General features: G+C 45.5%; 1 long non-coding RNA gene across 3 annotated transcripts in view; it reads left to right on the forward strand.

The window, feature by feature from the left end:
- LOC139668485 (uncharacterized) overlaps positions 1–8,317 on the forward strand; it is a 34,317-nt gene extending 26,000 nt beyond the window's left edge. For all 3 annotated transcript variants that reach the window (XR_011697069.1, XR_011697070.1, XR_011697068.1), the window contains exon 6: positions 8,014–8,317. This is a non-coding gene — a long non-coding RNA (uncharacterized lncRNA). The remainder of the gene's footprint in view (positions 1–8,013) is intronic.
- The last annotated feature ends 18,230 nt before the right edge of the window (positions 8,318–26,547 follow it).

Genomic DNA, 26,547 nt, shown 5'->3' on the forward strand with positions numbered 1-26,547 from the left:
GCCCTGCACAGTGTGTAAGGCACAAAGCTGCAAACAGTGATGAGGGTCAAAGGTTGAATAATATTTTATTCAGTTAGTGCCACCTCTGCTGAGCATTGAATTATCTGGGATGGGGGAAAATGGCATGGGATTTGAAATGTGAGGCTCTGGCACAAGGCAAATGTGCAGGGAGGGTAAAGTGTTTGCCCAGGTGACCTTGCTTTGGATCCCTCAGGTTATCAGGCTACCCCATTTCACTTCTGCAATGAAATTATTTACTGTAATATTGCCTGTGCACAGACACACACACACACACACACACACACACACACACACACACACACACACTGTTTTCCTCTCTCTGCTGATAAGGTTAATTGATATGAGCTTCACTTATTTACATAATTCTATGTGCCATCATTTGTTGTTCAAGCTGTTGACTGGTTTTGAGGAAAAATATTTAGGTAGAGATGAGAAAAAGAAGGTTTCTTCCCTATCCTTTTGTAAAGCCATCAGGGTATATATTTGGGCTATGGCCAGTGTATGGTTGGAAAGCTCATTTTAAGAGAGCAGCAAAACACTTGGAAACATGTTTTGTGAAGGTTGTAAATTCTAATGTTGACATTTGGGTGTGGAGAAGAGAGAAGCAGAAGGGAAATAAATGCCAAAATAAAGGTATTGCCATAATTTTCAGGGGAATAGGGGAGAACTTTTGCATGGGTTTTTTTCAAGTGTGGCTAGGAAATATAAGTCTGCTGAGCCAATAGTGTTTTATTTATGAGTGTTCCCATTCTCAGAAACCTGTTTTTGCACGTGGAGTGCAGTGGCAGTATTGGTAATCAGTATGCCAAGAGAAGTGTCATTTTGAAAGCTGTGGAGGGCCTCACCTTTTGGAGTTCCCAGGAATTGGTATTGGGAAATAAAAGTAAAAAAAAAAAGGATGCTATAGCAAGTAGATGTGAGAGACAGATGAAATGACTGGACTAAAAGAAAACATTCATGGGGAGGAAGAAAAAAAAACCCTAAAGTGAGACCTCCAAGCTATTTCTGGCATCTCTCTGTACACCTTTGGTGAGCCAAAGTACATATGCAGTGCTGAGAGTGCCCTGTCTGATGCAACTTCAAGCCCTGATTCACAGCTTCCACCCCAAATCTTTCTAGCCTCAGAACTCAGAGGATTTGGGCAGCAGTTGGATGAGCTTTCTTTTTTCCTAAGTGTCTTGAGGAGCCTTTCACCAGTGCGTCACTGCAGGCAGAGGTGCAGCTGAGAAATGCAGCCTTTCCAGGAAAGAGAGGGAGGAGGTGTTGGCTTCATGCACGGAGGGAGAGTCATCACTAAGCTGTCCTAATGAAAGAAACAGCCCAAGAGGCGATTTGAGACCTCACCCAGAAAGAGAGCAGACTCAGCACCTTGTCTCCTGCTCCTTGGAGGAGGGCAGGGTTTGACCATGGCACTGCTGCTGCTGGTGCAGCAATTCCCTCCCTCTGTTGGTGCTGACAGCCAGGGAGAGTTATGGCCATGGTACCAGCATAGCTGGGAACGGGGAAGCAGTTGGGAGCCGTGATCCTGTGGCCATGACCATGCCTGTCTCCTGAGGGACAGTCCAGCAGGCACATCCCACTGAGTGCCACGAGGCCTGCTGTGCTGTGGATACAGATGTGGAAGCATCACTTAGTGCTGACTTGCTTTAGCAGCTGATAGAATTGTGGTATAGAGCAGTTCAGAACAAACTTGGGATCCTTGAGCTGCTTCTAGCAGGGACAAGGTGTTTCTGAAGTGGAAAAAAACCTTATACATTACTTCAACCTGTTAAGAAATCATCTTAGCTAAGCTTTCTGGAGAGCTCTGAAACATTTCTCTGCACTTACACTGTAGCAAGAACTCCTTAAAAAAATCCTTACAGCTGTGATTAAGTGTGTTTTGTCAGCACTTGAAGTGGAGATTACATCATCTTGTAATATATGTCCATAAAATCAAAGCATAGCAGTCTTCCTGATCAGATGCAGAGTAGAGTACTGCCTCCTTCCCCCACTGCTTTAATTGCATGTGGTAGCCTTTTTTAGGACAGGAAATTTATATTATGTTTTCCAATTGAAACTTTATTAAAGTTGAGTAAGGAACTGGACTTTGGATTATTTATCTAGTGCAGTTACTTGAGCGCTTGGAACTTAGGGATCTAAAATGATATCCAAATGGGCTACCTGATGCTTCTCATTTGAACATTGATTTTCATGAGAATTCTCTTTTAGAATATATTTCTGTTATACAATCATCAGGTATTGTTTATCCCCATGATTCAGTTTAATCAAAAAGTCATTGTTTTCTCCTCCTCTGTTTCTTGTAGTATTTCTTTCCATTTTTAAGGGGGAGAAAAGGTCACAAATAATTTGGCTCAAATGCTACAGTGGCTTTTGGTTGCTTCTGCTTTTGACCAAATCTAAACATTTCTTATCCTCAAAATGTTTCACCCTTGGAAGTGGGGCTGCTTTGCTGGGGCTGAAGCCAGCTGAGGGAGGAGAAATGGTGTTCATAGAACATCAGTTGGGTTGGAAGAGACTTCCGAGATCATCAAGTCCAATTCTTAATCCAACGCCACTTTGATTACTAGATCATGGCACTCAGTGCCACGTCCAGTCTCACCTTAAAAACCTCCAGGGTCAGAGAATCCACCACCTCCCTGGGCAGGCCATTCCAATGCCTGACCACTCTCACTGTAAAGAACTTCTTCCTGATATCCAACCTAAACCTCCCCTGGCACAGCTTAAACCCATGCCCTCTTGTCCTACTGTTGGTTGCCTGAGAGAAGAGACAAATCCCCACCTGGCTACAACATCCTTTCAGGTAGTTGTAGACAGTGCTGAGGTCACCTCTGAGCCTCCTCTTCTCCAGGCTAAACAACCCCAACTCCCTCAGCCTCTCCCCACAGGACTTGTGCTCCAGTCCCTTCACCAGCCTTGTTGCTCTTCTCTGGACCCGCTCCAGCCCCTCAAGATCTTTCCTGAACTGAGGGGCCCAGAACTGAACACAGTACTCAAGGTGTGGCCTCACCAACGCAGAGTACAGGGGAAGGATCACTGCCCTGGTCCTGCTGGCCACGCTCTTTTTGATACAGGCCAGGATCTCATTGGCCTTCTTGGCCACCTGGGCACTCTGTTGGCTCATGTTCAGCCTCCTGTCAATCCAAACTCCCAGGTCCCTTTCTGCCTGGCTGCTCTCCAGCCACTCTGTGCCCAGCTTGTGTTGTTTTGTTGTTGCTTCTCATGGGCTGCAGTGGCAGATGGTGGAGCTACCAGTGACATGAGAGCCTCCAACCCTGCCTGTCAGCTCCCACCTTGCCCTCCATGAACACCTCCAACCAGTTCACCTTCGCTCAGCTATGAGTGGAACAATTCCAGTCCAAACCAGAATGCTTGTAAAGCACATATTCGAAGTGTTTTACAAGTCTGTGCACTAAATGGGAAACGTGCACACAAGGTGCATTGTTCACATGTGGCTGCAACTGAGGCCAGAAACTGCAGGAAAGGGGAGTGAGGCCACTGAAAAGGCACAAGGAAAAAGGCTCCCAGCTGGGCAATTACAGGTCCATGGGTCCCTTCACAGGTTGTGCTGGCTGCTTGCTGCAGCTGTTTTCAGCTCTCAGAAGCCTTTCTTGATTCCTATACACTTAAAGATGCCCCCAGAGCAGCCAGACCAATTCAAACCCCTACTGGATGAGCAAAGAGGCTGCTGCTGAAGGGGAAAGGATTGGCTTTCCCTGTGCTGTGAGACACGGCAGGGTCCTGGTGGAGAGGAGCAGGAGTTGCTGGAGGAGCAAGGGAAGGAGGCAGCAGTGCACCAGAGGGGGCAGAGGAGCTGTCTCCCAGGTTTGAAGGATTGGGTTGTTTGTCAGGGAGCAACAAATCACTGCGAGCCCCAGAGTCAAAAGGAAAACATGCTGAGGATTTACTCTAGTGGCACAGTTTTGGACTTAAAGCCTAGAGATGGGTCTCCCAGTGGCTGGAGGTGTCAAGAGAGCAGCTGGGCTGCTGTGCCTCTGCAATTTAAATTAGCTGGTATGTTTGTGCTTTCATCCTGGCTCACCTAAACCTTGTCTACTTGCTTCCTTTTTTCAAGCATGCAGACAAGCCCACGACTTGGGGAGAAATAGACTTACATTTAACATAATTATAGTATTTATATTGGAGGGAACAATTTGAAATAGTTTTAATGTTTAGCTATAAAAATGGCTTTACTATTTTAGATGGGCTTTTATCCATCCTCCTAAGTCTTTCTTCTTTCCCCTGGGTTAAACCTGAACCTCACAAGTACCGAGGATATGAAAAGGTACAATTAAATAAATGTACCTAGAGAAATTGGCTGCATTAGGATTCTGCCAAGCTTTGTACAGGTCTTACCTCTCTTACTTCTTATTTGGTATTACATCTGGGCTCTCTTCCAGAAGTTTTCACACCTCGTGTAGCTTTCTTGGCTGCACTGGAGCTACATTCCAGTGTACAGCTTCCCGTGCCAGAGGTTGTGCCTGGCTGGGGTAGGAACATCTGAAAAGGCAGGAGATACAACATAAATGTAAATTATGATTTCAGAGCTGATGTGAAGATGATGTTTAAAGACAGAGCAGGGTGAGGCAGATCTAGGCTGCTTTGGATGTTTTAGTCAGCTGGTGGAGGTGCTGGCTGCCTGTGATCTTACTGCTGAAGAGATGCAAGATCTTGCTGCATTGACAGCAAGCAGTGATTCTTCTGCTGCACTGGTAGCTCTCAGCTGGAGGCTGCGCTTCCCACTGGGATGGGTTTTTGTTAAGACTTGTGCTGAAAGAGGTGTAACCTGCAGTTACTGACAACTCTCTGTGGTGTCAGCCTGGGGACTTCATCTCTGGACTTTCATTGATTTTGTTTCATGAAGTGTATTTTTTTGGTTGTTTTGTGACTATTCAAGCCCTCACGTTCCCCAGGTGAGTGGAGGTCATCACCATGCAGGACCAGGCTGGGCACTCTGGGCTCTGGGGGTGATTTCTAAGCAGCACTGCTAGCTGTTTTATGCCCTGACATCAAACTGCTGCTCTCCAGTGTCTGCAGCTGCCTGGGGCTGGGAGAGGAGTCAGAAAGCTGACTTGCTGGAGCTCTTTGTGTTTCCTCCCATGTCCCATTCAGAACTCAGCAGTTAGCTGAGTGTGTGCGGGAGGGGGTGTCTTCTCTGGAAAGGATGTGCAAGGCAAGCAGAAGTTATCCATCAGAGTTGGTATAACTTCCTTGGCTTAGTGATGGCAAAAATAAACCAAATTGGTGGCTGCAAAGGAGGTCCTTTTTCTGTAGACCACCCTTTGCAACTTCTGTGCCAGGGTGATGAAAGGTCACCGTCTCCTGGTCTTCGCTTTGTAAGCACTAAATTTCAGTTCTATTTTGTGGACTCCTAACTTTGACAAAATGAAGTTGGTCTTTAAAGTAACTTGTACCCAGTTCAATGCAAATCCTAGGGCCAGTTATGTATTTCCTAGATATCACTTGGCCAGAGGCTCAGTCAGCCAGTACAGTGGATCTGGTGTCTGCAAGAGCCAGTCCACGTGGATATGCTGACACATGAGGTATGCAAGAGAAGAAAGAGTGATAAGTACTTTCTTTACAATGAATGACAGGATAACAGAGGCTGGTAGGAGTCTCTGTGTGTCCCCACTCCAACCCTGGCTCAAGGGATCTCCATCTGAATCAAGTTGCTCAGGGCTGTGTGCAGTTAATGTTTGAATATCTCCAAGAACAGGGGGCCCACCATCTCTCTGCACCATACTCCAATGTCTGACCATCCTCATGGTGAAAACACTTTTCCTAGTACCTAAATGGATTTCCCCATCTTCCATCTTGTGGATATTTAGCTTCTGTCCTTCCCCTGCTCACCTCTGAGACAAGCCTGGCTCTGTCACACCATAACCCTCCAGCAGTACAGAGTGAACTGGGCACTTGGCCGGAGTCTCAAAAGCAAGATGAGATGAGTGAATAGCTCTGTAAAGGCAGGCTGTATTCTGCCCATGAGAGTAGAGTGAGGTCATGGTAATGCTGGCAGTGCTTTGTGTTGGAGAGTTCATTATTAATTGTGTTATCTCGACTTTCGTGCTCTCTTTGTGCTGCTCCTCAACAATGCGAAGCCCTCCATCTCTGGGTTAAAGAACACCTCTGGGTTCTGTCTTTCATTACATTTGTTCTGTTGTGTGTGTGCATAGCATTCCTTTTCCCTTAGACAGACAACCTCCTAGGCTTTTAAGCAAACCAGGCCATTAAAATATTTACATTTTTCTATAGCATTTGGCCTGTATACAGTCAAACAAGCAAGGCACTCGCTGAGGAATTGTGGGACAGGGATTCACTGGGAGTGTGGCATCCTAAGCTGCAGCAGGCTGGCTTGACTCGCTCACATCCCTGCAGCAATGAGACCATCTCACACAGAAATGTCTCTGTGGCCATCAAACTTCTTTGCAGGTCCCAGAAAGAGGCAGTGTGTTGAAACTGCCTTTCTAGACATAATTCCAAGCAGCAGAATTTTAACATTATTTTATTCATAGGAAAAGCTCTTCTTTGTTTTAAAGACAGATATGGTGCTTGTTCAAGACATATTTGATGCAGTTAAAGCCCCATACATGGCAAGGAGCTCATAGCAGACACTCTCTCCACTGCTTCAGGCTTTTAGCATAGGGTTAAGGTGTCTTCTATCCTGAGTCAGTCTTGATCCTTCACCTACTTCCCTGCACTCTGCTGACATCAGCACTGTAATTGATGCTGCAGCGTCTGGGCTTTGGGGCTTATCTTGCAGAGCAAAGGTTTGCTGCATCTACGTGCATGTTCTTTGTTCCCTGTTCTTTGCACCCCAGTTGTGGAGCAATCGTGGCAGCTGGGGAAAGAGAGCTGGAAAAGTACTTTTAACAAGGATATGTAGTGATAGGCCAGGGGGAAATGGCTCTAAACTGGCAGAGGGCAGGGTTAGGTAAGATATGAGGAAGAAGGGTGGTGAGGCACTGGAACAGGTTGTCCTGAAAAATTGTGGATGCCTCATCCCTGGAATTGTTCAAGGCCAGGCTGGATAGGACTTTGAGCAACCAGGCCTGGTGGAAGGTGTCCCTGCCCATCTCAGGGGGTTGGAACTAAGTGAGTTCTAAGGTCCCTTCCAACTCAAACCATTCTATGATTCAATGATTCAAGTGAGCTCAATGATAACAACCAGGCTGTGGCACGGATACAGCCCAGGGCTCATGTCCCAGTCCTGCAGCACTGAGTGCGTGCTGGTGCAGGGCTTCTCTGGAACTTACTGGATCCAGGTGTCCCAGTTCAACTGAAATTCAATGCTCTGTCACATGTACCATGCTGTTACAAGTGAGACTTAAGGAGCTACAGGGATTTTCTAGCGTGCCTGGGCACCTCACTCCTGACTGTCAGTGTAAGGGAGCAGCCTTGGTGTGTTTGAAAATCCCACTGGATATTTACTGCAGCCCTGCTCAGCCAAACCCCCTCATCCAGGCTCCTTTTTCCTTCGGCTCTGCTGGAGTAGCCCTGGAGATGGAGGGAACAGGAATGCAGGAATTAACCCCTTGTCTGTCCTCAAAGACAGTAAATCCTTTCCAGATGTTAAAAAAATTAGCTATCTTCCTCTGGTATGAGGAAAACCTTGGACTGAATTCATATCAATTTATGTATTTTGATATGTATCTATATGTATATTGCTGTGGCTTAGCACAGTACACATTACACTGTCTGATGTGTCCATTAAAAAGAAAGTTTTGGTGAGAGCCGCAGTGTATTTCCCTGTTCTACTGAATGGATATATGAATTTGATTTTACGTATCCTTTCACATACATATATCTGTATAAATACAAAAATATGGCTCTGTAAACTCTTATCTATCAGTCCTATAGACTCTCATCTGTCATTTATCTATAGACTGTATGTAAGATCTATCTATCTGTCTATCCCTATAATTTATATTAATCTAGTATATATCATGGCAAATGTTTGTGTGGTTTACAGAAATATTTCTTTTTGTTTTGACACAGATACATAAAGCAACTTTCCAAGACAATGCTCTAAGGAGGGCACTGAAGAGCCTGAAGGTGGCAGGTACAGCGCTGGCACACCTGAACTGCTCCTGGCTTCCCTGGAACATCCCACTGAAGATGACATTTATGGAAAATAACTTCCTGCTGATGGCATTATTGCAGGAAATGCTAAATGAATCTGATGGTGAATGCTTACAGGCTTACCTTTCCTGATAACTCTGTGTTAATGTTACATTAATTATTCCTGACTTACAATGCTGTTGAATGTTGATAAAGGCTGAATTGCTACTTGAAATGCTGATCCTGACAGTCCTGTGGCAGGCACTAAAATGTGATTTCCCAGTCTTAGGGGAAAAAAAAGGAATACATTACTATTGTGATTAGAGCACTTCAGAGGAAACGTATTCCAGTCACATCTCATGGAGCACTCACCTGAATCCCTCTTGCCTTCAGTAGCCTTTGCACATGACATAAAAGGACTATACACTTCCCTGTTTTTATTTAAAATTTTCTGGCAATTGCTGATGTGGATTCAGTTCAGTGTGTGTGAACAGGCCCCCACAAGAAAGATGCTGTATGTACATGGAGCAGTGGGCATTTCCTTCTCATGACAGCTGACACAGGGGAGTAAAGCTTGTGGAGCAAACAGAGAGAGACCAATTCTCACTGCTCTCACCTTCCCAGCAATTTTGAATCTGTGCATTTTGACTCCAAAATCTGTCATTGCCCATTTTTGCACACTCACTGTTTATCTCAGGTATCCCTTGTGTAACACTGCCATTTTCATGATGTAAAGATGGGAACTGTGTAGCAAAGTTGAGAACTGCCAGGACTGGGAAATCACAGGACTTAATTTCCCATTGAGTCCATCAGCTGTGTTCTGCTGTCACCCTCCAAAATCCCTTCCTCCCAGGTGCTGCAGGAGGAAATAAGCAGCTCTGACATTTCTCAGTACCTCCACCCCTCCCCAGAGTCTGGATGACATGTATGGCAGGGGAAGGGTTGAGGAAGGGAGGAGAAATTTTTATAAAGTAGGATTTTGGGGAGTGCAGGGAACCTTCTTCCATGGTCCTGCACAAGCAACCACTGTAGCCTTCACTTTAGGAAAAATGTTCCATCTCTCAGAGGGTGTTTGAGGTTTCTGTTTGTTTATTTATTTAAGAAAGAAAGCATCTGGCATTTGTATGCAAACATTAATGAGTCATTTAAAATATACTCAGCACTGTGCTTGTGAGGCTGGGATCTTCCAGCTAGAGGAAATGAGATGAAAGGGAGCAGGCACACCCCAAAGGACTTCTTTCCAAGGATGAGGAGAGGAGACAAATATAATTTTACCTCCCTCCTCTTCCTACCTCACCACGACTCCAGGAGCACTTCTGGCCTTCTAAACCTCCTTGGTGAGTACTTTGAAATCAGAGTTAAAAGGAGTATCTTTGAGGCTTCTGTGCCCTCTGTAGAGAGCCCAGTGCTTGCCAGTGGGTCTCTCCAAGGAAAGCATTTTATTTCTGGCACTGTGCAGGACCACAAATAGACTTGCTGGTGGGGAGGGAGGAGTGTGGGTTGGTCTGGCTCTGTCCTTTCCGCAGTGTCAGCTGGCAGATGGAACCACTTGAAGCCATTAAAATTCATAAATATATGAGAAGTGAAGCTCTAAGAAGACTCAGCCACATTCTCGGAGGTTCATGAGCAGCACAGAAGGCCAGAACGCTCTGGCTGGAGCAACGTTTGAAGGCCTCTGGACAGGGATCCACTGCAATGCTGAGATTTATAGAAACTTCTGGACTTTTTTTTACAGGAGAAAATTTCCAAACATAAATCAAACATTTAAATCTTCGGCAATGTAACACTCAGAGAATTTCAGTTTTGGGGGCAAGAAATGTTCCTGTTTTAGGTCTGTCTCTGGGAAGGAGCTGTAAGCTAAATCTCCCAACAGGAAAAGGTGCTCTTATGTAGGGTTACACTTTCACCATCCATTCTATTAGTGGCAGCATAACGAGTTGGTGTTGGCTGTGCCAAACATTTTCCGTCTGTAAAACCTACACACTCCAGGATTATTAGAATGAAGCTACTGTGCCATATACAAACACTTGGTTTTGTTTCCTGCTTGGTTTTGTCTATTCCTGCTTCTCAGGCCTTTACTATAGAGAGGAAAACAAGAACTGAAGCTAATGCAGCACCTGGGGTGTGTTTAAGAAACGGAGAGAACACTGCGTGATCCAAACACCTGCTGAAATGGCCCCCATGTATCAGAGAGATGCTCTCTTGTGTTTCTCCCTTCAGCCATAGTGGACTCATCCATCTTCCAAATTGCTTTTTGTAGACAGCTGCTGAATCATGCACAGAAACTCTAATGGGAGGGAGAACAGAGACTTCTTCAGACAGTGCTCAGCAGTGAAAGGGTGGTCGAATGGACTTTCCTGGCTGCCACTGCAGAGAAGGCTCAGGACATGCAGGTCCAAAATCCCTTTTTATGGAAGTAGTTTGCATTTGAGGAAAAGCTATCATTTTTAAAATTTATTTTAGATAGAGCTTATTTCCTTTTGCCTTTGGAAACAGCTGTGCCTCTTTGTGTGGAACAGCTTTACTGTGGTTGAAACTGTATTGGTTCCAGAGGCATTTCACACTGCACTCGCCAGTGTTCATAAACTCTTATAGCTTCCATGTGCAGATGAACCCTTGATGTCCCTACATCTCTTGGCAGTGTCAGTTCCTGAGGACAGCTGGGCCCAGACCCTTGAAATGTAAAGGAAGAGCATATTTCAGTCTGTTGGGGCTCTTTCGAAGAAGTGATGCAGCTGGTTCATCTGCTGCTGTGGAGCTTGGATGCCTCCCAGGGATTGCTCCTGTGTCATCCACAGGCTTTGGAGGCTTGATTTTGAGCAGAATGTTTCATATTTCTGAGTACTGCATGCTCTAGAGTGCTGTGTGGATGGAAGGTTAGAAGTGAACCATGTAAAAGTGTATCTGAAGGAGAGAGTGGGCACTTTCTCAGCATGATTAAATGGATTGGGAACCAGGGTGCCCAAAATGGGACAATGCTGCAGGGAAGGATTTTGTTGATCCTCTGTTTAATGCTGCTTCTGAGGATGAAAAAGAACTGATGCTTGGGCAAGAGAGAGCAGATATCCAGAGCTAGAAATATGGATGGTTAGTGGAAGAGTGGAAGAACAGGCGAAGCAGTTGCTGGAGGGGTCACAAAGCATTCAACGAGTGTGTCTGCAGAGTGGTTGAGTTTCTGTACATAGGTTAGTGCAATAATTAATCTTTTGTGATTCTGACAGATGCCTGCAGAGAAGCAGAAACAAAAGATCATGGTCTGACAGAGATTAATGCATCATTAGTTGTCAGATTAAGATTTTGGAAGCGGGTAAATAAGCTGTAGGCCAGGTTGTTGATTGTGTTTGGCAAAACTGCAGAGGCTGAGTGTGGGGAGAGCTGGGCTTCAGCAGTTATTTACCATAGGCACTTGCTATGTGTTGTCTGAAACCACCCTGTTCACAGGACAGGGTGGTTAAATGGGTGTGCCGTTTCTGAAACAAAGCTCTGCCTCAAGCCTTGGTTATGCTGGAAAAGTGACAAAGGGCAGAGCCAACGCCAATCTGTGTTGCCCTGGCATCTTTGCAGGGTATGGAGGAGGCTGGGCAATGGCCACTGTTCACTGTTATCCAGGACACTGTGACATTGCAAAGCATGTGGGAAGGAGGGAAATGGAGCTCTTGCTGTCTGCACTCAGGGCTGGGGAGTGCAGGGGACTGTTGGGTAGCTCCTTGTGCCCCACAGACTGGGTAGCAGAGAGGATGGGAGCTGCATGGGGCAGCATGTGACTGTTCCCAGGGAGAGCTCTCTCTCAGGCATTGCTTGGGGACCTGTGGTGCTCATCATTGTATTTCACCCACAGGCTGTGTCCCAGTGTGCTCTCACTGCAGCTCCCAGGATGGTTCCTGACGGGGGTAGGAACAGCATTGCCAGCCCTCCTGCCAGACCATGGCAGCACTCACATGAGAGCTGGAGTGGAGCAGCTCTGAACACATTTGGGAGCAGGTTAACAGCTGCCTAGGGAGGCTGTGAGTTGAATCAGGAAGCAGTGGGCAAGTTCAGGCACCTCCAGCATAATGGGAATATGGAGCTCCCAGATTGCAATTTTCAACCAAGGTGCCTAAATTCTGCCAAAATCTGGCTTAAGGTGCCTGTGGTATTTGCAGGTTTTGGTTTTATTGTAATAGCAGCAGCCTTTAATCTCTGTGACTTGTGTTCTCCTTACGTAAGACAACCATAATATTTAACATGTAACATTGCTCTGTGGCTCTGCCTAATTCTCACACCGATTTTCGAGCTTCTTAATGTGTGTACCTTGGATCTGAGATGTTTCTCAGGTTTTGGAAGAGGGATTTGCACAGGAGCAAAAGTCCTCAAAGGGCTGGAGAAAGAGGATGGCTGTAAGCCCTCCTTAGCCTTAGTATGGCATGAATAGGGTAGGGACTGCACACCTTGAGTGTCTGGCACTGCACAGGACCAGCATTGAAATGTTAGTTATAGGCACACATGGCCATCCTGTGTTTGCCCATTTTCCTCTGAGTGTCTGAATGGAAGTGCTTTAATCCTTTCATTTTTTTGTTTGAAAAGCTGTCTGTCCAATGGAGGTGATGAGTATCATGGTCTGACCCTGCTCTCCTGACTGCCTGCACTGGGGGGGCGCTCTAGAGCGTGTTGCAGCTCTCCTCCAGCTCTAGCCCTCAGTTTTAGTCCTAGAGTGTTTTATTGTTTGCTGGGTATTTCCTCTTGTTCTCTTGTTGTAATTCACTGTGACTAGTACTGCCTCATTTCTTCCCCAGAGCACCACAAAGCAAACCAATTTCCCCACATCCCACTCCTCCCAGGCAGGACTCACTGTTTGCAGGGGCATCCAGCCTGCAGCACCAAGAACCTATGGAAAACCTTCCAGAACTGAGCTCCTCTCAATGAAAATATGGACCAGCGTTCTTGGGTTCATGTAAACTGGTGTAGCTCCATTGATGCGGATCCAGATTATATAAGCCAAAAATATGGCTTAAAGGGAGTGAATCATTTTGTTGGAATGTCGCCAGCTCTGAGACATACCTGTCCCATGGGGATGCTGAGAAGTGGAAGTTGCTTCCACCGTTTTTGGCTGATAATCCACAAAACAAGCCACAGTTCTGCCGTGGCAGAAAGGCTGCAGTGCCATGGTGAGTCACTTCACCCAATGTCAAATGTCACAATGGAGAGCGGCTCAGCAGCTGTTCAGCAGAGGGTGTCCCAGGTGGCAGAGATGGTCCTGTCATTTATACAGCTCCATAAATGAACTCACTGCTGTGTAAAATAATAGCCCTCCCTTGACTAACTTCCAATGCACCTCACTCCAGAGCAAACCAGGACAGTGCTGTGGTGAGCCCAGGAATGTTGCAGGAGAAGTCCCAGCTGCTGCAATGGCTGTAGGAACAAGCACTGCAAGAAAGACAGCACAGTATCACCAGTAGGGCTTTACAAAATGTGTCTGGAGATCAAAACTCACCTTTTCTTTTGCCTTCTTTCAGGAAAGGCAAGGAAAAGAATCGCTCTGCCTTGCAGGTAGAAAACAAGATGCCCCAAGACAGATGTCCTGTGTTCCTCACAGCAGCCAGAGCTTTCCCAGAGGGAGCTGCTTCGCTGTGGGAAGATGCTGCCTAGGACAGTAATGTTTCTGTTACTAAAGCTGAGGTAGCATTTCTCAGATCTCCCTGGATTCAAGGGTTTGTGACATCTGGTCACATCCATATTTTGTCTTTTTTTTTTTCCTCCTTTTCTTTTCTTTTTTGAAATTTCCTCTTTTCTCAGGGGGAGCCGAACTTGCTGGTGCCAAGAGGCTTCTCACAGTTCAAGGGAGGGCTGCAGGACGAGGGCTACAAACTCCACACCAAAGGAGATAAGGAGGTGGAACAAGAGGGAGGCAGACTGTGAACCTGGGTTTTCCCTGGGGTTGTGCATGTGTGCAAACACAGGGGTTTTCCAAGGTAAAGGCACCAGCACTGTGCTAGCTGGTGGTGCAGGAGCAAGCACTGCCAGCTCTGCAAAGCTGCGCCCTGGGAAGAGCTGCTGTGATCGGAAAGTGGAGTTTATTAACTCCAGATTTTTCCAGTGAGGCTGGCACACCAACAATAGGGTCTGAACACAAAGGATCCCTTGCAGATATAAATCAGGGGAAGGCATTTCCAAAGGCTCCTGCTAGCCTGAGTCACGCACAGCCGCCGTGCCAAGTGCCAGCTGCTGAGTGGCAGCAGGCCCACAGCTGAGTCACAGACACCCAACTCAGGGGGCATTGCTGGTGGCCTGATTAGCAAACCCACTGAGAATGTGCTGTGCTGACTGCAGAGCACAGGTGCCTCAAACAGAGGGCTTGCCCCTTATTGAAGGACAAAGGGAGCTTGGGGCTGCTGGTCAGTCAGGAGGGGAAAAGGGGGAGGTGAGTTGTGGATCCTGTGGTGGCTCAGTTGAGGAGAGTCTTTAGGGAATAACTAAGGGATTTACCCCCATGAAGGAAGTAGGGCAATAACAATCACTGTCCTAACCATCATAACCCTCCACCTGCTTTGAGATGTTTGGAAATATCTTTATTATGTCTTGTCTACAGGAAAGGCTGGAAAGGTTGTCTCCTACTGTGCTTGATACAGCCCCTCAGCTGGAAATAACCATCCATGGGGCTGAACCAGTACAGACAACACATGTGTATTGCACCCTTTGCTTTGGCACAGCATCAGCCTTCCTGCAGAGAAGGGTGGGAGCCTGACCCTCCCCTGCTGTGGCTGCAGAGGATTCACACTCACCCAGCTGGCTGGAGCTTAAAGCCCTCCTAGCATTGCTTGGAAGAGGACCCTTCACTTTGTACCAGGTCCTTAAGAAAGATTTAGGAGGGCGTTGGGTACACCAGGACCAGCTGGCAGGATGGGAAAAGAGCAAACAACTCCCTTGCTGTGCTCCTCCTGTACATTATAATGTCTCTCATGCCTTGACTCCCCTGCAAATGGTGATGGAGTTCACTGACAGGTGAAGGGTTTCTAGCAGGTAAATAAGTAAATTAGTCTGCGTTGAGTTTATCCATAATTATCCACCTCTGAAATTCCAATTTTGCCTATTCTCCATTTTCTCACAAATTGATAATACTCTGAGCTTTCCTCAAAGGGATGGATCATGAAACAGAGAACAAGGAGGAAATTTAAATTTTCACTACAATGTAATATTAAAGAGCATAGTTTTGGGTTTTTTTTCTTTTGTAATGATAGTGGAAAGATTGAAAATGAGAGCTGAATATACTCCACAGGCTCAGGAACCAGAAAACTATGAAAAAAAGAATCCAAAAGCCATTGAAATTTTTTGTTTGCTTGGGTTTTTCTGTTTTTATACCAGCAAGAGGATTTCAGAGGCCTCATTTGCACATGTATCCCTGGGAATGGCAATGCTGGCATCCTATTGAATACTGCAGGACAGCTGCTCCACATTGCACTGTATTTTTCCCGATCATTAGTCCCTCCATCTTCCCAAAGTCCTTCTCTCTTCTCCAATCCAGTTTCTTATTGAAGGAGTTTGCTGTGTGACCCACTTCACTGGGTTTTCAGTTTGCTGTGACCCAGAGGAACCTGCAGGGTGGGTGCCTGATGGCTATGCCTTTCCCAAATGCTTCCCATGAGACGGGTGCCCATTCTGTCTGCGCCCAGGGTTGATTGCTGCAGGCTATGAATAGATTTCCTTGGTGCAAACTTCCCAAACTGGGTGATAAATGGCCACATTTGGTAAAATTCCAACTTGGTTTGAGGACTGCTGGCAATGGCAGCCATGACCATGGGAGGCTGGTTTGATTCCAGAGTGCAGGTGTTTGCAGGCTTCCTTTTTGTTATGTGTCCTGGTGTTTCCTGGCAGGCTTTCCAAGGTGGCAGATGGGGAGAAGGGCTGTGACTGGAGTCACTTTCCCCCCTTGCTACTGGGAAGAGAGGGGCAGCCTGCCCTGAGGAGCACCCTCTCCCCATGGGCTGAGCCCATCTCCTGCCTGCATGTGCCACCTCCCCTGGGTGCCAGGGGGCTGCAAACCAGAGTGTGGGCACCAGGTATATCCACCCAAAGACAAAAGTCCCAGGGAAGGGGGATAAAAGCACAGGTACTTTCTAGTTGTGCTTTTAGCCAGGGCTTTGCTGTTAGTAAAGGGAATTGCATTTTTTAATCCCTCTCTCCTCCCAGGTTTTAAGAAGGATGCATGCTCTTCCCTAGCAGTCCTGTGTATCCTGCTGTGCACCCCAGTCACTGAGGAGGAACTCTGCTTGTCCCCACGAGCACTCACTGAGCAGCCAGGCCACTGCTGATGCAGGAAGCACAGCTCCACCTTCTTTGCTCCTGAGCATGTTGTGCTGCTGGCTTTGCTTCTCTACCTGCTGTTTATAGTACGGGCTTGTCACAGATGTAAGCTCATTAATCACCCCAAGCCCTGATTCCATTTATAGCATCTTCCCTCTCCATTCCATTTCACAGCCCCCACCTTAGTCACTGCTCAGTTCTTGGAATCTGGTTTTATTTAATCTTGGAAAGGACAAAGCTTGGAAAGTGAGGAAAATTTGGAAAGGCAGACCAACATCCTGAGCAAAGTGTATGTGGGATACATTTAATGTTAGACTACTTGGCCTAAAGTGCATGGGCAGAAGACTGGCAGCAAAGCTATTGGATTAAGTGAAATAGAGACCATTTACCCAAAAAGGTTAATAGGCACAAGACAGACAAAGAGGAGCCCTTTCATCCTCTTGGGATTTCTTGTGTCCTGCCAGCAGCTGAGATTGCTTTACTGCCCTTAGCACTGGTCAGTCCAGTGCTGACCCTTGGCCACCAGCCTGGCTTGGAGTCTCCTGGGGAGCCCACAGGGGGAGGGGAAGTGACATGAAATGTCACATTCTCTGCAGAGGTATTTAGGTGCCCAAACATGCAGAAAGGCAATTAGTGGCCTTTCAAAAATGTGGTGGTTTGACCCTGGCTGGATGCCAGGTACCCACCAAAGCTGCTTTATCACTCTCCTCCTCAACTGGACAGAGGTGAGGAATTATAACACAAAGCCCATGATCTGAGATAAGGACAGGGAGAGATCTTTCACCAATTACCATCACAGGAGAAACAGACTTGATTTTGGGAAATTACTTGAATTTATTACTAATTAAAATCAGATAATGAGAAGTAAAATCTTAAAAACACCTCCCCCACCCTCCCTCCTCCCCAGGCTTAACTTGATTCCCAATTTTCTATGTCCTCCCTGTCACAGCACCACAGGGTGATGGGGAATAGGGGTCATGGTCAGCTCATTACATGATGTTTCTGCTGCAGCTTCCCCTCCTCGGGGAGAGAAGTTCTACTCCTGCTCCAGTGTGGGTCCCTCCCATGGGAGACAGTCCTCCACAAAATTCTCCAGCAAGAGTCCTTCCCACAGGCTACAGTTCTTCACAAACTGCTCCAGTGTGGGTCCCTTTCCACAGGGTCAGTCCTTCAGGAACAGGCTGCTCCAGTGTGAGTCCCCCACGGGGTCTGAAATCCTACCAGGAAACCTGTTCCAGTGTGGGCTCCTCTCTCCAAGGGTCTGTAGGTCCTTGCCAGGACCCTGCTCTAGCACAGCTTCCCACAGGGTCACACTCTTCTTTCAGGCACCCCCTGCTCCAGCGTGGGTCTCCTCCATGGGCTGCAGGTGGATCTGCCGTCCCATGGACCTCCATGGGCTGCAGGGGCACAGCTACCTCACCAGGGTCTGCACCACAGGCTGCAGAGGAATCTCAGCGCCAGTGCCTGGAGCATTTCCTCCCTCTCCTCCACTGACCTTGGTGTCTGCAGAGTTGTTCCTCTCACATATTCTCTCTCCACTCTTCTCTGCCTGCAATGACTTCTGCTCAATAATTTCTTCTTATTTCCTTCTTAAATATGTTATCCCAGAGGTGTTACTTACCATCCCTGATGGGCTCAAAGCCTTGACCACTAGTGGGTTTTTCTTGGAGCTACATGGCATTGACTCTGCTGGACATGGGGAAAGCTTCTGGCAGCTTCTCTGAGAAGCCTCTGCACCCTACCAGAGCCTTGCCTTGCAAACCAAACCCATTAGGCTCTCTGGGAGGTAAGAGGGGGAGAGGAGGAAGATTCTCGTTTCAGGGATTGGGTCTGAAGAGCCTGATCCACTTGAGATCTTGGAAAATCTCACCAGGCACCTCTCTTCATGTCTAGGCTCCTAAATATCTTGGAAAATCTGCTTCAAAGTAGTTATTACTTTTGTTGAGCAGTTCCTGCCTGGTCAAGGCTGAGAACAGAGTCTCAGCAGAGTGTGAAACTTGCTGTATGAAACTGCTGCCATAACTGCAGTGTGAGGGTTGTACAGATCGAGGGACAGCAAATGACTCCTCCAGTAGCATGTTCCTAGCTGACATTGGTTTGCAATAGGTTTGTCAACAGCAGCTGGAGAGATCCTGGAAAACAATAGGTCAGTTGCCTGGGTTGGTTTTAATTCTTTAATCGTTTTTCTGCAGCTAATGTGTTGCAGCACTGCCTAGGGATGAGCTGTGCTGACACCACTGCTGTGCTCTTGCTGGTCTGGAGCATGGGGTCTGCCTGGTCAGGTCCAGGAAGGAGTGGGAAGATGGACTGGCTTGCAGTGCTGTTTGAAAGCTGCTCAGACCTGTAAGTCACTTGTATTTATATAACTTTGCCCATCTCTTTCTACATCTGAATTTTAAACATCCGTTATAAGGCAATACTGCTTTAGTGGCGAGCCAAGTTTTTCTTCTAAAACACATGTTCCCTAAAGCATTAGTACTTCATTTCCTTTGTTCTGATTTATTGCTGTTGCCTTGCCACATGTGCTAGGCAGAGCAGGGAAAAAACTATCAAAACCAACAGAACAGTCCTCTCTCTAAGCCTCTCCCCAAACCACATACATCAGGATTAACACATTGAATGTATTATATTCAGTGATTCAACAATGAACTAACTTAACTGTAATTTCTTAGCTGCCTCCAAATAAATATGCTGATGAAGAGTGAGTGTAGATTAATAATGTGAAGATTATGATAAACCCAGTGAAAGCTACTGTGGAGAGCTGAAAAAATGGGATAGATACTGAATCTAGAGAATGATAGTGCAATTAAAAACTAAAAATTGTTGACTGCATTTTCTCAATAGACATTTTGTGGATATAAATTTTTATGTGCCTCTTATCAATACTGAAAATGGCCTAATTTGTCAAAAACTCTCTTTCACAAGATAAAGGCCACTTTTTGGTGTCTCAGGGTAAGCATCAAGCAACCAAGGCATGCTATTGCTAGTAAAAGAAGTGGAAAGATAAAATAAAAAATTGGTTGTTACTGTGAGGTTTGTAGGGCTCTTTGAGATAGAAAAGTTCTATTGAAATTTGCTTTCTTGGAGGTTGTTTAGCCTTGACAATAACAGAAGGCTAAATTATTTTCATTGGGGTTTATACTGAACTAAGTTCAATGCTTCAGTCCTTGGATGCAGAGCAATAATGCAGAGATTGAGCTGTGGCCTTGAGTCAGATGGACCTCAGCAGGGAAAAGCTGATGTGGCACGATGGGGTGTCTGTGAAACCCGCCTGCTGTACTTCTGGCAAACCTGGGAAGTGCCTGAGTCCAGACCCACAAATGGGATTGGTTTATGTCTGCAAAAACTTACCTTTCCATAATGGAGTAACTCCCTGAGCACATACTGGATGTCTGGTGTCTTGGCCATGTCCTTGGCAGGAGGAGGCCTGGACATGGTGGAACTGGTGACTGACTGAAACGGTGCTGTGTTACTGTGAGGGTTTCCAGGGTGTAGTTTATGCCTGTGCTCAGCCCTGTCCAGGAGAGCTGCTGGCTGGTTCCCATGTGCCATGTCCAGGTGGCTGCCACCAGCACTGAACAGAGTGGCATTTTGTGAGGTGGTGGAGCTCAGAAGTGCTGGGATGCAGACAGTGCTGGCAGGGGGCTGGGATACACTTCTGTCTGAGGTCACCACAGGCTTTAGGGAAAAAGAAGCAGTGAAACACATTGTGTCCCAATGCTCTGGAAACATAAAGGTCACCTAACACCAAGCAATCACGAGGGAATGGATATCAGAGAGCAACAGTCTCAGTACTTGCCTTCTGAATACTTCCTTCCTCTCCATGAACCAGACGGGCAGCAGCTCATGCTGTCGGGTACACTCACATTATTATCTGAGCTGATGTACCACGGGCTGCTGTTCTTTCCTTGTGTTTTCCCTTTGAGTCAGGCTATTGATGGGAAGCTTGTTGTCATATTCAGGCTTGTTAACTGTATTAGCTAACAAAGGAGAGCATTCAAAGGCCTGCTCAGAGGCATATTTGTCTTTTCTTTCTTTTTTTTCTTTTATTTTTTCCCCTTTTTAAATGGAAACAAGCTTTCCTAGTAGAATGTTTAATGGAATCTGCCTCCTTGAAACCAAAATGAGGCAACAGCTGTGATTGTAGCGAGCTGCAACATCTCAGTTGCTGGATGGAGGCATATCCTGTTGTAAGTGGTGCTACTGCAAAACCTCAGCAAAGGAGCCTACTGAGACCTGCCTGGCTGGGGGCTGTGAAGACCTCTGAGCGAGCCAAAGACCCAATTCTGCTTGGTTTCTTTCAAGAAAGAGCTGCACATGTTCAAGCCAAGTTCACTGAACTGAAGCTTCACTAAACCTAGACCTGAATTTGAGACACTATGGGCCCATAGGGGGATTTCAGTGAAAACTGTCAGACTTTGACCCCAAACCAACAAAACTTTCTGGTTTTGAACATCTCTCAAGGATTCATTTAAGCCATGAAATCAGGGATGGTGATGACACAGAAATTCAGTGCTGGTGCAGAAGTTTCACCTAAATCCAAAAATGAAGCTTAAATCCTAATATAAAATGATCAGATTGCTTCTTTGATGAAACTCAGAGCACAACTACTGTAAAGTATGTATCATTGAGCATCTTTATAATCATAATAATCCAATAACTTTAGACTGCTTTCAGATCCAACCAAACAGTTCTTAAAGCACTGCACTTGGTACCAAAGCCCAGTAAATTATTGGGTTTAGTATGACTTGTGTGGGTCTTAGAAGCTTTCTGAAAGGGCAAACTCTGTTTTGTTTGGGGAAAAAAAGGCAAACAATGCTTGCCTGGTTGAAAACTGCTTGTGAGAAGGTTTTTCTCAGAAAGACTTAAGAGCCTTGGGCCCTTTTCTGTTTTCTTAGAAAACAGGAAATGAATTTTAGCTCTGCAGTTGATTTCTTGAATGGCTTGCTTTCTACAATCACTTTTGGGTTCTGGAATGCTACAGAAATTATCTGAGGGCATTTTCAACACTTCAAAATTAAAATCAAATTGTTTGAAATCATGCCAGCATTTTAATGAAAATTATTTTCTTTAAACAAACACCTGAGGACTTTCAAATTTTTTTTAATCACAGGAGCATTCTTAACCCAAACACCTTCTCTGCATGATTTTTCCAGGATCCAGTCTGCACTGCTAAAATCAGATGTGTCTCAGAATGCAGTCAAAGTCAAGATCTTTTCAGACAAAATCTAGATGAGTGGGGAGTCCTCATTTCTCACACAGCACAAAGACATAAGAAACTGCAAATACCATCTTTGCCTCTGTGCTCACAGAAATGTCTGGGCAGCAATACCAGCAAAGGCTTCTGCTGCATGGAGAGGGGTCAGGCATGGGGCCGAGCACCTGAGACCTTTGGGTCTTTAGCTTGCTTACAGTGCAACTCCCAGCAGCGGGCTTGGAATGGTGGAGGCAGGAGCTGGCTATAAAATTAACTGCTCTGCAGATACTGTGATACTCAGCTTTCCATGCAGTGGAGATGGGAGAACCAGAGAAGCTGCTGCAGATTAATGGGAGAGGATTAGTACAGCCCGTGCATCTTTGGAGGGCTTCAGTGAGTTTATACAGAGCTCAGGAGATGTTGTGTGTAGCCAGAGAGTGAGTCTGGGTGCCAGGAGCAGCACTTAGTCTGGAGATCTGAAGCACTAGAGCTGCTTCTACATGGAGCATTTTCAGCACTCACCATGGCTGTCTCTTGCTGTTTTCCCATGCAATGGGATTTAGCTTGCCCTGAGATATTTCATGGGCTCTACAGCCTCTACAGCTGCCCTGTATCCTGCTGTGAAAGCTTGGAAACCCAGAGACTGATGCTTCTGGCAAAGTCCATCCAGGCCAGTGTCTCATTCCTGACAGAGGTCAGCAGCAGCTGCCCAGGAGAGGAGTTTGGGAACAGGCCATGTGTATGACAAGGTCATTCCTTGATGCTCTCTGCTAACTCTGAGATTTTTAGAAGCGAAAGATTTCCATGGGGCTCTGTGACCCTGTCCTTCTCTAGGAAGACCCTGGGGCAAGCCCCACATCTGGGCTCTGGGTGCCAGCCCCGTGCCTGCCCATGGCATGAGGTCTGTGGTGGTGGTGTGTGAAAGCCCTCAGTGCAGGGGCTTCTCCTGGAGAACGATGGCTGTCCCTGGGACAGCTCTCAGCCCAGGGAGGATGAGGCCTTGGTCTTGCCCTAGGCGGGGCTTTGGTTACAGTTCTGGGTGATTGCTGACTGTGAGGATGGGAAATTAAATCAATCTCTAGAAAAGCAGTGGTTGAGGGTTTCTGACATCATTTCATAGGTGGAGCTGTGAGATTAAGCAAAACACTTACAGGTAGAGGAAACCAGCTGAGGATGTGGTTTTATCTATTACTGCCTCTATGATGGATGTTTCTCCTTTGGACATCAGAAGCAGGACTGTTTGAGAAGTAGGTACCCTGCTTTCACTGTGTCCTGTTTGTGTGTAGTAAATGAAGGAGCCTGAAGGAAGTTCCTCTCAGCAACACAAATTACTTGCTATTGTCAACCAACTGCAGACCTTGTGTTGGCAAAAAAAATAAAAATCCTTCCTAATGACTCCAGCAGTACAAGCTCCTCAGCTGCAGGTCAGGGAGCCTGTGCCACAAATGTGCTTTCAGAAAGGGTGTGGAGCAGAAAGCATCCCCTGTGGGATTTGGGATGGTTTTTTATCTTTTGGGTGCTGTTGTTTACACTCAGTCCATCAACAAATGCTTTTAACAAGTGCTGTCATTCCTTTGCCGAGAAGGACATGTGTAAGTACAAGTGACCATGTGATCCCAAGACTTTGATGTGTTTCTTCAATATATTGGATTTTCTGGTATTCTCTTGGAGATTAACCACATTAGAGCAGGTTGCCTACAAGATAAATTTCCTATTAAAAATGTTGCGATATTCCCAACTTCCCCAGCCTTTTTTTGCAGCAATAAGTAAACTCTTTTAAGAGCTGGTAGCAAGGGAAACCATCTAAGCCTTAAGAAACTGCTCCCTGTTCATAACCTTAAAAGTTACAACACTGTGATCTAGAGAAGCTACAAACAAAAAATAGCTGCATAAAACCCTTTCAGCCCTCCGGACATGGCAGTCCTTCAGACCACAACTTCAGGATAGTCTTCTTCAACATATATATTGTGAAGGTAGTGCTTGCTTGCTTCTGCTTAACTATCTGGGCCTGGCTGGGGCTGGAACTGCAGAGATGTGATGGGATAGGATCTCCCAGAGGCTTATGTTGGCCAAGAAAATGCTGGCTTGGAAAAGGATGTGGAGTGTGTCCAAATAAGAAGAGCCTGGAAGGAGTTTGTGATGGTCTGTTATTTCACTATTAGCTGTGAGATGTGAAATTTCCTTTTCCGGATGAGCACATTTTGTGTTTTGCATAAGAGAGCAATTGCTTCTTCTAAGACTTAGCATTTCTGCTAATTTAATGAGCTATCCTTACAAATGGATTGCATTAGTCATTGGAAAGGCCTTTTTCAAGTTCCCCAAGCATGTTTTAGAACTCTTGATAAAGCCAGTAGCATGCTGGACTTTCACAAGCAGAAAGACCTCCAAAACTATGCAAGTTATTTCTGGCATGTTATATTCTCAACATGTCAAGGAAACATGGATTATTTTTACACAAACAGGCAAAACAAAATGGTTCCTTAGCAAGCTCCCATGAACATTCTTGGGTCCTGAGAAGTAAAAGAAAAAAAAGTAAGAAAAATCATTGCTTCTGAATTAGGTTTCTTAGATGGATCATGTTGTCACACATTCAGAAGTTAATTTGCACCAGTTTGGACCTCTGGTGAATGATGAAGGATAAAACAGGAGAAAACAAAACAAGGTCCAGGAATTAATCTGGATATTTTATCCCTGAGTGGATTTTTTTTCCTTACTGTGAATTTCTCTTCAAATGTAGACCATGATAAACTGCAGACACTTTGGGAAGTTCCTTTTTAATGGCTGTTAATGGAAAGGTGATGTGTAGGTGTAGAGAGGAAGATCTCTGGAGCTGACTAGGCCAGAGTGGAAAGAACACTCCAACATCCTGCTGAAAACCACAAAGCAGCAGAGCAGCAATATTCCTGGAATGTCCTAAGCTCTCCTGACATTGCAGCACACAAACCCAGCTGTACATTGCACAAATATTGGAGGCTGTTTTGAAACTCCCTATTAAGGATTACAAATGCTGAGTGCAGTTTCTAGGCAAAGGCAATTAGATATCACAGCTCTGGCCTCAGCTCGATGTTTGATGTCTGAGCTCCTATTACTGTGTAGGGTTCTTATGCATTGCATTACCTCAGCCAAAACCAAAATCTGACACCCACCAAAGCAGAGTCCTGTGATTATGGTAAAAAAATAAAAATTACCACCTAGTCTCAGCATTTTTTCCATTTCAGTATAGAGAAGTATTTTGCCACATGGTGAAGGGACTTTTTAACAGAAAAGAGGTGTAAAGCATGCATAAACAGTGATACTTAATGTGCATCCTCATCCATAGTTGCTTCTCAGGATAGTGTGCTTGCTGTTTCCATACTCATGTTCAAATTCACAAATAGCACTTGCTGCTTGGGCTTGGCAGGGACACAGCCAGCTGTGTCGAGGTTTGTTTTGGCCCAACTAGTGTCATCAATGCTTACATGGATCAACACCAATAATTATCAATAACAATACCTTTACTCAGTGGGAGGGTAGTTGTATTGCAGATATTTTATCCCAGGAGAAATAAAAAAAGGGAAGAGGGTACTTAAAACCTTCAGCAACTGGGTACCCTAACACATCTGTCTATGGCTACTGCCCCACAGGGACAGTGCTGCTGTGCATTGCATCTGCAGGGAATCCAAGTTCACACTGCCTTCTCTATATTCCTTTTCTTTTTTTACCCTTGCACTTAAAATTTGCCCTCTTGCCTCTGACAGGCCTGAAGAAAAGCTTTGCATGTGGTGCCAGCACAACAGCAGACAGAGAAACTGAGGCAAACACCTCCAAGGTAAGTAATAAATGATAACTCTTATTTCCTGTTTTTAATCTGAATCTTCTCCTGAGAATTTGAGTTAAATCCTAAATTTGCCTTTTATTTTTAAGCAGATTATCCTGAAAGTTAAAAAACAGCATCACAAGGAGGTCCTAAGATGAGGTTTGCTCCAGTTTTCCTGCTGAGCATCTGTTTAGGAATTGCTGCTAAAAAAAAGTCAGAGGGGTTGGTAGTTGCTGTGCTGTCACATGGGCTGATACAGCACAGAATCTGCTTAGCATTCTTGAAGGGATGCAACTCACAATTTATAATTGGGTGCATATTAATATCTAAAAAAGGCAATAAAATCCACTGTGTGTTAAAAAAAAATAGTAAGTAGGAGTATTACAAGCTGAGCAGTGAAAATCTGGAAGACTTCTTGGCTAGAGCAGGGCTGTGTGCAGTGCTGTTTCTCCCTTAATTACAAGCAATTTAAAATCATCTCCCTCCTTCAAAGAAGGATTTCGTTCAGTGTTTGTGTTAATTTTAATCTTGCTAACGTGATACTCTCTTGGAACCTCTCCCTTGTCTCCTAACAGTGAGATGTGCTGCCTCTTTTGTCCCTGCCCTTTGGGAAACGCTGCTCGTTGCCTCAGCTCTGCTGTCCTGACTATCAGTGCACCTCCCTTGAAAGGAGAAAACAAAGTGCAACAGCAGCACTGCTTTCCCCCCCCAGAGTTCACTTTTATTTGTGGTATTTAAGCCAGGCTGTGCAAGTGCTTCATGAACATCTGGGATTTAAAATACAAGGTGCTGTATTATAGTGGAAAGGTTGTTATTCATCACACTAATTATTTCTGAGTCACTGTATTTATGAAATGCCATGTAATAACTACCACCATGCAAAGTAAATAGTACAAAAGCAGGCACTTTATGATTTTGACATTTTAGTGTATAAACATATTCCTGAGTCTCCTGGGGGGCTACTAGAAATCAGATAATGTTTTTATGACTTCTAAAAATGACATTGAATTTCAAAATCTGTAACGCTCCATATATATCATTAATGTTGCACATTCTCTTACAGTCTCACTGGATTATATTACAAGTGTCAACTGCAAAGGGAAAACATTCAAAGGTGGGTTTGTGGAACTGTAGAAGGGAAAAACATAGTAAAACCTTGCAGTGCACACATCAAAGCTCTTGGACAAGCTGTAATGGCAGG

Source organism: Pithys albifrons, chromosome 2, assembly GCF_047495875.1.
Source record: "Pithys albifrons albifrons isolate INPA30051 chromosome 2, PitAlb_v1, whole genome shotgun sequence".
NCBI lineage: Eukaryota > Metazoa > Chordata > Aves > Passeriformes > Thamnophilidae > Pithys > Pithys albifrons.